At 38.7% G+C, this 11,313-nt stretch overlaps 1 protein-coding gene across 6 annotated transcripts in view; it reads right to left on the reverse strand.

The window, feature by feature from the left end:
* The window catches only part of ora1 (olfactory receptor class A related 1), a 192,906-nt gene that overhangs the window by 156,271 nt on the left and 25,322 nt on the right, over positions 1-11,313 (reverse strand). The window lies entirely within an intron of this gene.

An 11,313-nucleotide genomic window follows, 5' to 3' on the forward strand; every position in this document is an offset into this window, starting at 1 on the left:
ATTTTGCAAGCAAAAGATTCACTTTTTACTGTTGTTATAAATTAAACTGAACAGCTGACGAGACGCATCCTTGCCTGTTTTTCTTTGTTGTGTTGACGATCAGACATTTCATTGTCATCTTCTTGACCGCATATTCCTCACAAGGGTCGCGGGGGTTGCTGGAGCCTATCTCAGCTGGCTTTGGGCAGTAGGCGGGGTATACCCTGAACTGGTTGCCAGCCAATCGCAGGGCGAACAACCATCCACTAGGGCTGGGCGATATGGCCAAAAAAGCATGATTACGATTTTAATCTAATAAATCCAACAAACGTTTATTTAAAGGTTTCACTTATTCAAAAATAATTCCTGTGCAAAATGTTCAGACACCAGTAACATATACTGATTCTAGATTATTTTTAACAAACTTAACATTCATAGTTTGTGCTTAAATGCCACAATTAAGTCGTTGGTAGCTATTGTAAACATGTCTTGTAAACCAGCCATCCATCATTCTGCCACTTGTGCAAAACAACAAACACAAAAAAACATTCGGATGCGACAATTCGAAGCTCCCAATTAACCTGCCATGCATGTCTTTGGAATGTGGGAGGAGACCGGAAGACCCACACAGGCACGGGGAGAACATGCAAACTCCACCCAGGAAGGCTGGAGCTTGGACTCGAACCCGAGTCCTCCTAACCACCACGCCACCGTGCCGCCCTGATGATCAGCCTCTTTCTAGAATTCATTACAAAGCGCAATATACTATAAAACCGGGGGAATTGAATTTCCACTCAACTACTCGGCCTAATTCACATCCCAATCCTGGTGCTGACACGCTTCATGTCTTACTATTCTAGTAACTCACAGGCGTGCTATAATTGAGCTTTCATTGGAAAGGTATCATTTGTGACGTGCACAAAGCTGTACGCTGACACTCAATTACAACAGAACCTGTATGAGATATTGGCTTATTTGGACTAGGATATACTGAAAACTCAATTTCCTTGTAGAGATGGAGAATGAATGGACGCACATATGATTTGATGGGAGTTAATGGAAAACACCTGAAGCTTTTTGGCTCATTTTGAACTTTTGATAATATTACAGCATCTTTCAATGAATAGTCTGACCTGTGCAATCAGTAGTGTGCAAAGAGAAGGTTGTCATGGTGGTTATTTGGAAAAGGGGGGGGACAACAAAGAATCTAGCCTTTTGATCGAAAGCTGGGAAAATGATGAAATTTAGCCCGATTGTTCTACTACCGCTTCAGTCAAGTTAAAGATTTCTAAATGACGCTCACTTTTGGCCCAAAACTGTCAGAATTTCTCTTTTCAGTATGATGATGACCATAAGCATTACATCCGAGCTTCACCAAGAAGAACATTCTAGTTTAAGAATGGCACAGCCAAAAACAAGACCTAAACCCGAAAATCAGATAAAGAAAAGAAGGAAGGGTGGGCAGGTTGATTTTTTTTTTAGAATTCTTTTTATCCTCCTGACTACCAGGAAAATAAATATTGTCCAATCATGTTTATTTTGATATTGCCCAATCTTTGTAAAGTACCGTAACTGGAATAGTGTGAAAGAAATTTTTTTTGGGGAAAAAAAAAAACGTTTTTATTTTCAAGCTATGTGTCCACTACAGAGGACATTTTTTAAACCTTAAATGCTACACTCAAATACAGTTAAAATAATTCAAACAATACTTTAATGTGTTCTTAAGAGTCTTATAGAAAACATACTAAAGCCTAAATTTGTTGAATAAAAAGTGTTATACACTTACTTTTCCTCTTCCCTAAAAAGTGCTTGCACTGAGGGAAGCCATTTTCTTTTATGATGCAATAAAAGGTAGCAAAGCCCCACCCTTTCACATTTGGTATCATTGGAAAGCTCTGAATGTCCTCTATAGAGCAGAAAATGAGTTAATTTAAACATATGCTATGGGTGGGAGATATTCAGGTTTAAAAAGGTCCACTACAGAGGACAAATTTGAATTGCTGGTAGTCAGGAGGATATATATATATATATATATATATATATATATATATATATATATATATATATATATATATATATATATAAAGTTCCGACTTTTGTGGAAGTGAAGGTTGGGGGCAAACGAAACAAACACCAATTGAATTGACAGGAATTCATTTTGACGACAAACAACCAACTTCGCTTAAGGTGCGTCGGTGTCACGACAGTAGAGCAAAGCTTGTAAAACAACAACAAAGGACTATCCTGGAGAAAGAGATTAATCCCTTTGAATTGGAGAAAAAAAAAAAAAAGCCTGCTAGTGATGAGCAGCTTCCTGGGGGAGAAAGGAATAATTTGCTGTACTGTACGTACTGTGACAATATTTGGTATGGCATGTGAGCACTGTGTAAGGACTCCTCCGCACTTGCTCTAAGAAATTCATTATTTATGTTTATCCCTCAGGGCAAGCAGAGCAAAGAGGGGTGGGGGGGGGGGGTCTGATTGGGTGCTTGCATGAGTATTCAGAACTCCCAACCTGCGTGGATGTAGCTCACCGAGAGGCATTTTGATCAGCATTCCACTGTGCTAGGAATTTTCTGTCTCATTTACAAAATGTACTTTTCATCCTCTATACAAGTCATAGTTGGCTCTCTGGAGTGCCTGTCCATGCATCAAGTGTAAAATTCAGTGGTGGGCCTTGGCACTACTATAAAGTATTATTATTATTATTATTATTATTATTATTATTATAACACCATATATAAGGAAGTTTTCTACTCGAAATAAAGTGTGCCAAAAACGCAACAGTTTTTTTTTTGTTTTTTTTTGTTTTTTTTTAAAGAAAAAGTGTAGGGAATTCCTAGTGTCAGTATCATTTTTTTTATAAAGTGGAAATTTAAATAGATCCATAGATGAAAAGTTCCTTGTAACTCACTTAGTGACAAATTAGGGCTGTACGATATTGGAAAACCATGTGATATGCGATATAGTTGCTGAATATAGCGATATCAATATTATTGCGATATTTAACATGTTACCTAAAGAAATTACATGTTTATTATCGAATGAAAGAGTTACACTTTTTCATGCAGCAAAATAAGCAAATGCAATATATCCTCAGTTAATTAATTGTAATGACCACTTGATAATGGATGGCGTTTTTTTTTTTTTTCACATAAAACTTATTGTATATCTTTGCGATATGCATATTGCATGCGCCATAATGGGTCGATATTTTTTTCGATATATTGTGCAGTCCTACGACACATGCATGGGAATGAAGCTAATTTGGGATTTCGTCAAGGTCCGTTAAAGGTTTCAAAAGATCTTCACAATGAAAAATTGTCTAAATAGGTTTGAAATGTGTTTACGACAAGTAAAAACTGTGTAAATCCTGATGGAAACCCTAAATTCGCTACGTTCGCAAGCATTCACCGCTCATTGACCAGTCGCATATTTCTATGCCTCTTCAAACATCCTCATCCAGTATCACAATCCCTTTACAACCGATGTCTTCATATCGGGATTTTTTTTTTTCTTTTAATTGAAATATAAACAAAATGGCCTGAATGTCAATGCTGAATTCATATTGGACACTAACAGCAGATGGTGGTGTTGATCAAGTCTCAACAAGTTTGCTGGCTAAAGAAGCGATTATTGCAATTTGCGAGTAAACGTAAGGCTCCTCCAGGAGCTTTTATTAGAAACGCTCCATGGACATTGTGGTCACGATTGTTGCATATGCAGCCGCTGATAAAGAAAACCTCAAATATGTAAACACGCACACACGCCAGGTCTTTGTTTTTGTCTCTCCTGTACAATCAAGCGTTACATTCCCTGAAGCAGCGCCCGAACGCATCCTGGAGGCTGCTGAGGTCTGCATGCATCAGCCTCCCGCCGCTCTAATTAAATATGCATGCAGCATTATCAGGCTGCACACGATCAAACAGGCCGCGCGCTGAGTGTGTGTTTTGTTCTTGCCAAGGACAAGAGACAGATGGGGAAACCGAAATCCCCGACGGATCCGCCGAACAACTCCCCGAGTGATCGCAACACTGACAATTTCCCTCCAAATGTATTTAAGAATCACTGGTGTAGTGTAATTAAGTGCTTCCACAAGTTTAAAAAAAAATTAAAAAAAAATAAAAATCACTGTCATTATTAGCATTAGCCCACAGACTGAGCTATAAAGTGTGTCCTTTTTAAATATCCTATAAGAAACTCTTAAGGTCATAAAATAACTGGCCAAAGTGTATAAAATGTCAAAGCCCTCAACACAACCAGTGCACTGCAAAATTGTGCTTTTATTACATAACTTTAACTCATTCACTGCCTTTGACGGAAAAAGACGTCAAATGATGCAATGCATTTTTGCTGGGCTGGCAGTGAATGTGTTAATAAACTAATCCGAGATGAATCTGCCTCATTTGCTGTGATATTTCCCTCCTTTTGTCCCCCTCCCATTAAGAAAGTAATTAGTGACGTCATTGCACATTGTCTAGCAACGGCATTGTAAAAGTGCATGCAGATGCTAGAAAATTAGAAATCCAATGCAGTTTTGATCACATTAGTTAATTCAAGTACGGATGGAGGGAAAAGTGCAGTGCATCAGGATGGTTGACTACTGCCATCCTGTGGATAAAAAATATAGCAGTGTGAGCACAACTGTTTACATTCTTAAGGCGCTCATCTGAGAGGCTTCATGTCTTGTGCCTGTAGAACCACGCGGAGGGTCCCGCAGGTCCTAAATACTGACAAAGTCGTGATTTTAGTTCATGATTGCCTCACTTCCGCTCTCCGGCCTGCACACAAATTAAAATCTTTTTTTTTTTTTTTTTTAAAGAATAAAAAGGCCTTCAACCGTACCAATCTCAAAGCAGAGCAACAGGAGACGGTTTTGTTCCAGGTGGCCAGGCCTTTCTCGTCTCACCAAAAGAAGCGTCATCACATTTTGGAGAATGTGGCCGTTTTATAACTTCCTGTGGAGAGTTTCTGCCAAAGCCTCTCAAATATATTCCACTCGCAGAATACAGAGCAAACACGTTGGTTACCAGATAAAATAGTAAAGATTTATATGGACCAAAAGTAGGAAAGAAATACTGCATAACGAGTCGCGACGATGCAGAAAAAAAAAAAAAGTCATTTGGGGACATAGGCCGCAAGGTTTTTAGCTCTTAAGATGTGAAGTCAGTCTGTCAGAGCTGACATTTAAATCACTTTAATAGGGCGACTCTATAGTTTAGCAACTATCCTCTTAAAGTTATGTAATAAAAGCACAATTTTGCAGTGCACTGGTTGTGTTGAGGGCTTTGACATTTTATACACTTTGGCCAGTTATTTTATGGCCTTAAGAGTTTCTTATAGGATATTTAAAAAGGACACACTTTATAGCTCAGTCTGTGGGCTAATGCTAATAATGACAGTGATTTTTTATTTATTTTTATTTTTTTTTTAAACTTGTGGAAGCACTTAATTACACTACACCAGTGATTCTTAACTCATTCACTGCCAGCCATTTTCACAGAAGCAATCCCGTTCGCTCCCGGCTGTTTTACTGGATTTTGACTGATTTTGCAAGGCCCACAGAATATTGTGTTCAATTCCTATAAAAATATGGAACCTATCAAAAGAAAGATTAAAGTCTCATCTTTCATCAGGAAAAAAAAAAAAGTATGTTTCTGTTTCCGTTTTGCAGCAATTAGCATTAGAAGAGAGCTAAGTTTCATCAGTTTTCACATATCTATTTAGAATTGTAAGTAATTGAGCTTTTTTTTTTTTACATGGCCCTGGTTGATCTCCTTTGCTCTGCTGCCACCTGCTGGCCGTTTGTGTAATAACTACCATTTCTGCAACCGTTCTTTGCAGTTGAGACTGCATCAAAGCCTTCTGTATGCTCTAGCATAAAAAATAAAAATAAAAATAAAAAAACGTATAAATACGTCTTTGGGACACTTACATTAAAAAACGTATAAATACGTCTTTGGGACACTTACAACATAAAAAACGTATAAATACGTCTTTGGGACACTTACAACATAAAAAAAACATATTTACACGTTATTGGGAGTAAATGAGTTTTAAATGTGTGATACTGATAGCTACAACTGGAATCATCGTAAGGTGAAGTAATCGTAAGTCGATGTGCCACTGTACTGTACAGTGGATCCCCGGAATTTTAATTGTTCAGCGGACAATGAACAAAAATCCAGAGCCCACCAATCCCTCTATTACCTTTGTGAAATGGTAATGACGACATACCTGTATCGTAATTTAAAAAAAAAACAAAAAAAAAACTTTTATTTCACCATGTTTTATGTCATTTAAGGTTTGCCATTGACAACTACACGATACGATTATATTATTAAATCTCTTAGAGAACAGAAATCAAAAGAAATCCGGCCTCCTGCAAGTGTTTGTTTTTGAATCCCGACGGTCCGCTGTACTCGCGTAAGCCTGTTTCCCAATCAGCCCTGTTTCATCAAAAGCTCTTCTGTGGCATGAGACCAAACGGCCATAACTTCACTCCCCATGACCCTGGTGATGGTTCACTGGTTGGCATTTCATTTAACATTTTTAGCTACTAGACTGGGAACTCCCCGTCAAGACTTTGCACTGATCCATCATTCTCAAGGCCTTTTTTTTTTCTTTATTCCTGCCTTAGAAACATCAACTATTTTTTGGACTATTTCCATTAGCGCAACTCAATTACAAATGCGTAACAACCCCAAACAGTAACCACAACAAGGTGAAAGACAGCTACAAGAAGTCTAAAAAAAGGAAGTGCACTTAAATGACGCATGAAATGATGGAGTCACATACAGTCACCATCAAATATGGTCCGTTCCAAACCAATGGAGTGTTTAAAGTGTTTAAAAAGAAAATACTGTCATCTATATTAACGTCGTTTGTCTGACACTTGCTACAGATGGCTAACCATATGTCGATAGTCGGACATAATTTGGATGAAGTGTCCGACTGAATTCCCATACAGGCCTAAACACATTTAGATTTAAAAAAAATAAAATAAATGGTTTAAATGCTAACAAACGACTTATGTTGAACTAGACAAAGTGCAATTTCTGGAGAAATTGCGTGGGAATGCTGAAAGCTGAATGCTAAGAATTGAAGGCATGTGGAATGCTTATAAAGTAAATTGAAAGATATACAGTATTATGAAATTATGACATCCTGGTTACTAGACAATACACTTTACCAACTGTGCCACCGAGCAGTATCAGACACCTGGTAATGATGATAAATTACATGTATGCAAGTGGGCGTGGAAAGTGGAGTTAGAAAAAGTTCACTGTCGGTCCCATTGAAAATGAATGGGGAAAAAGTTCATTTTCAACGTTAAATTGTGCAAATACTGTAAGTAATATGGAATCAGACGATATATACCCCGGGAGGCGTCAATTTTTGAAGCTAGTTGAAATTGGAAGTATTACGTAAGAGCTGTTACGCGGCAAAAAAAGTGTGGAGAATAAAAATCACAATAACATATGTGGGAATGCTTCAGCATCAATTAACGTATGCATGCATTTCTACTGAAATCATCATATTCGTCATCGCTCGTGCCCTTCGCTTGTGTCGAAAACAATAGTAAAGTATTTGACTTGAAGGGGCTTCACTGTGTCTTCGTGTGGTGGAGAAACGCACGTCGGACGCTGACATTTATTGGCCCTCTTGTGAAGATAAATGTGAAGCCAAAATATGACGTCTCTCACTATGATGCATCGCGGTGTGATATAACAGTTTTCCATCTGATCAATGTGACTGATGCACCCGCTCAACACTAAGTTATTCCAGTCAGGTGGCCCGAGTAAAGTATTACATTTTTATCGTACCCGGAATTTTCTGTGTAACTCCAAGCAAAGAAGACAATACAGATGTCAACGATCTGTGAAACTGACAGCACAACGTGGTAACTAAACATGATTTATACTTTGTGCCATTTAATGGAAGCCCTACTATATATTATTGCCTCATCAGACATACCAAATGCCAGTTACTGCAGGAATCGCCATTATATATTGTTCTTGGCGCAGATATGAGGTTGTACGCTACGGAACAAAAGGAGAGATACGTGTGTGGCATAAAAAACAAGCAAATAAAGTCAAAGAGCGCAAGAGCAGGCAGGGAAAAAAAAAAAAAAAACAGTGATTACACAATTACAAAAGGCCTGCATTTGGATTTTTCGTGGGCTTGGCTGAACCTGAAGGGGATTCCTCATGAGAAAGTGCAAGCAACAAAAGGCTCAGTGCAAACATTTCTCCCAAGACACTTCATCATGAATTTCAAGAGTGCATTTAGCACATTTGCTTCGTATATGCGCTTTTATGTAACCAAGAGGGGCGACTATCGAGATCGCAGACCGTCGTGGAAAACGTACAGCGGCTAATTGGAAAAGAGGTTCCATGTTTGAAAACAGATGTGCAGCAAAGGGTACGCTATTGACAAATAAGGCCTGCAGGCTTGAAATTACGCTATACATGTGGGAAACATTATCTGTTGTGTATGTTTAGGAACGCGCTTGGTCGGTTTCCTGCCATATGATGAACCAGACACTCGAGTATGTGGACGTAGCATTCAAGCTAATCTAATGACTCGGCTCGTCTGACTTTTTAACATACTGTCGGCTTACACGTGAACACCTGATTAATTTCGCACGCTAAAGCATGCGGTTACACATCAAGTTTTGACCATGAGCTGCACATGTTTAACAGTTGGCCGCTAAATGCTATATTCAGTTCAACAGCTTCAAATGAATCAAATACACGCAAACATCCTCGCTCCCCTTACTCCAAAATGATATCGTCCCACATTGTTTCTATTTCACCACACTGTGTGTGTCTGTCTACACTTGTGCTGCTGGCGTAGTAAGAGGAGCAACTCCACAACGTGTTGAGCTGCACTAGTAGCCAGCCAAAGTTCGTTGCTAGCTAGCTTCGAGCCTCCATCTCCAACTGGTCCGTTGTTCTACTTTAACGGGTATGGGGCGTTTGTTATTCAATGTTTGGAGGAAGTGTAAAGATGCTAGTTTTGCCTCGCAAACTGTGATGCTAAACAGTTAATTGTGAGAATTGAGTGCAGCACAAATGCAATTTCAAGCGGCAATTAAACAGTCTTTCGCGGCGACTCAGACGGGGCAAAGCTAACATATCATGTCACAAAAATTTACACTGTTACTGTTGCCCTTCTGCATCCTTCATTCTTAAACTGCTGTTTTTGCCCTTCCCTAAAGAGATAAGATTTAAGGTGGTGTTTCCATTTTAAATGTAATTTACAAAAAAACAAAAAAAAACAAAAAAAACAGGCATATTGCTTTGCATTGTGTTCTCACCCTGACTCCTTGTCATTGCAAATATTGACTCAGACCTGAATTTCAACAACCACTTAAAATCCATTACTAAAACATAGCTCTACCCCCAATTAAGGATTTTCTATCCAAACAGGTCACAGAAAAACTGGTGTCTTGAAAATCCAATAGACATCTGGTGCTGATCCAGAATGCTCCAACCTGAGTCCTAAGAAACACCAGGAAACTGGACTAGACTATATCACAACACTCCTATACTCTGGTTTTCTGTGAGCCAAGATCAATTTTAACATTTTACTGCTGGTTGATAAAGTTCTGTTTTGATTAAAATACATGTGATGTATTAGTTCTCGATCAAGCATCCCAATCCCTATAAGGTCAACCAGGACAGTTCTCTTGTCCGTTCCCAGAACTAAAACCAAACAAAGTGAAGAGGTGTTTTAGTGGTCATGCTCCTCACTTGCGGAACAAACTTCCTGAAGTCTCCTCAAACTGTAAATTCAATTAAATAATGGATGAAATCATTGTTTACTGCAGCATTCTCACTAACTCCGCCTTTAATAAATGTCTTCACTACTCTGACTGTATTTACTTAGCTTGATTTTATTGTTTTTTTTAATGCTCTTTTATTATCACTAATAATTTTATTCTCCTGTTGTAATTATATGTTGCTTTTAGGGGTGTTAAAAAAAAAATCGATTCGGCGATATATCGCGATACTAAATCGATTTTTTTTTTTTTTTTTTTTTTTTAAGAGCTCAGAATTGTTCATTCGGTAGTCTTACCGATTCAACGTCTTATCATCATTGCCTTTTTTTTTTTTTTTTTGTGTGTGAATCGATTTTTAAACTTCCATTTTTAATGGAAAAATATTCAACAAAACGTCTGACTTCGGGTTAGGATTCACACCTTGAGCATGGAAGAATGTTATATGAACGGAACATTAAGCCTTAATATTTTATTTTAATGCTGTTCAAACATGAAACAGATTACAACCTCTCCAAGACTGAAATTTCAGATAAATAAATAATACATTTTCATATAAATCTTACACTCTACAAGCTTACTGATTAGTATTTTCTAAATTTGAATGAAAAAAAATCGCAACAATCGACTTATAAATTCGTATCGGGATTAATCGGTATCGAATCGAATTGTGACCTGTGAATCGTGATACGAATCGAATCGTCAGGTACTAGGCAATTCACACCCCTAGTTGCTTTTAAGTATTTTCTTGCTATAACTTACTAGTATCACCCATGACTTTTTCTTTCTTTCAATTGCACGTGTATGAATCACAAACAAACTCGCCTGAAAAATAGGGTAGTAAGTAACATGATTTTTAGCCTACCATTGCACTCCTGGCGATTATACATTTATGTGGCATCATCATTATAACCAGTACCTGGAGGCAGCCATAACTGCAACGTGGCTCTCTATGAAAACAAGTTTGACATCCTGACCGCAGAGGGATGCAGCATCAAAATAACCTCAAATTCGTGTCAAAAATGAAAAGCTCATTGTGTCCTGCCACTAAACGTCCGTTCAGTGCAATCTGACAGGAAGCTGTGACTGATGAGGAATCAAGTAGTTGCAATCGTTAACTAGCTAACAGACTAATGAATGTTTTACTGGGGTGATGTGACTGCTGCTGCTGTCCAGCTGTGGCTGCTGTAATGGGCACTCCGCTGCTTTCCCTCATGGGGGCGGGTATGTGCATGTGTGCGTGTGTTGAGCTCATCTCAAGTCACAGCGAGAGGGCAATTGGACGCCTCAACACCCCACTGTTTTGAGCTTGGGCTTTGGGTAGTGGTCTGCCGGGGGAGGTGGAGGAGGGGTGACGGGCAATGATGTCAGATGACACAACTGTTTTAAGAATAGAGCCCTGTGGTCGGCTTCTGCTAACTGTTGTCTATCAGGGTGGGATCTTTTTCTCTTAACAAGTCACTTAGCATACTTTCCCCAGTGCTTCCAGATGTGCGCGAGCATGAGAAGTCGAGAACAATATTCAATTTGCAGGAGAGGGGCGGGGGTTG

The sequence above is a fragment of the Festucalex cinctus genome, chromosome 8, assembly GCF_051991245.1.
Source record: "Festucalex cinctus isolate MCC-2025b chromosome 8, RoL_Fcin_1.0, whole genome shotgun sequence".
Lineage (NCBI taxonomy): Eukaryota > Metazoa > Chordata > Actinopteri > Syngnathiformes > Syngnathidae > Festucalex > Festucalex cinctus.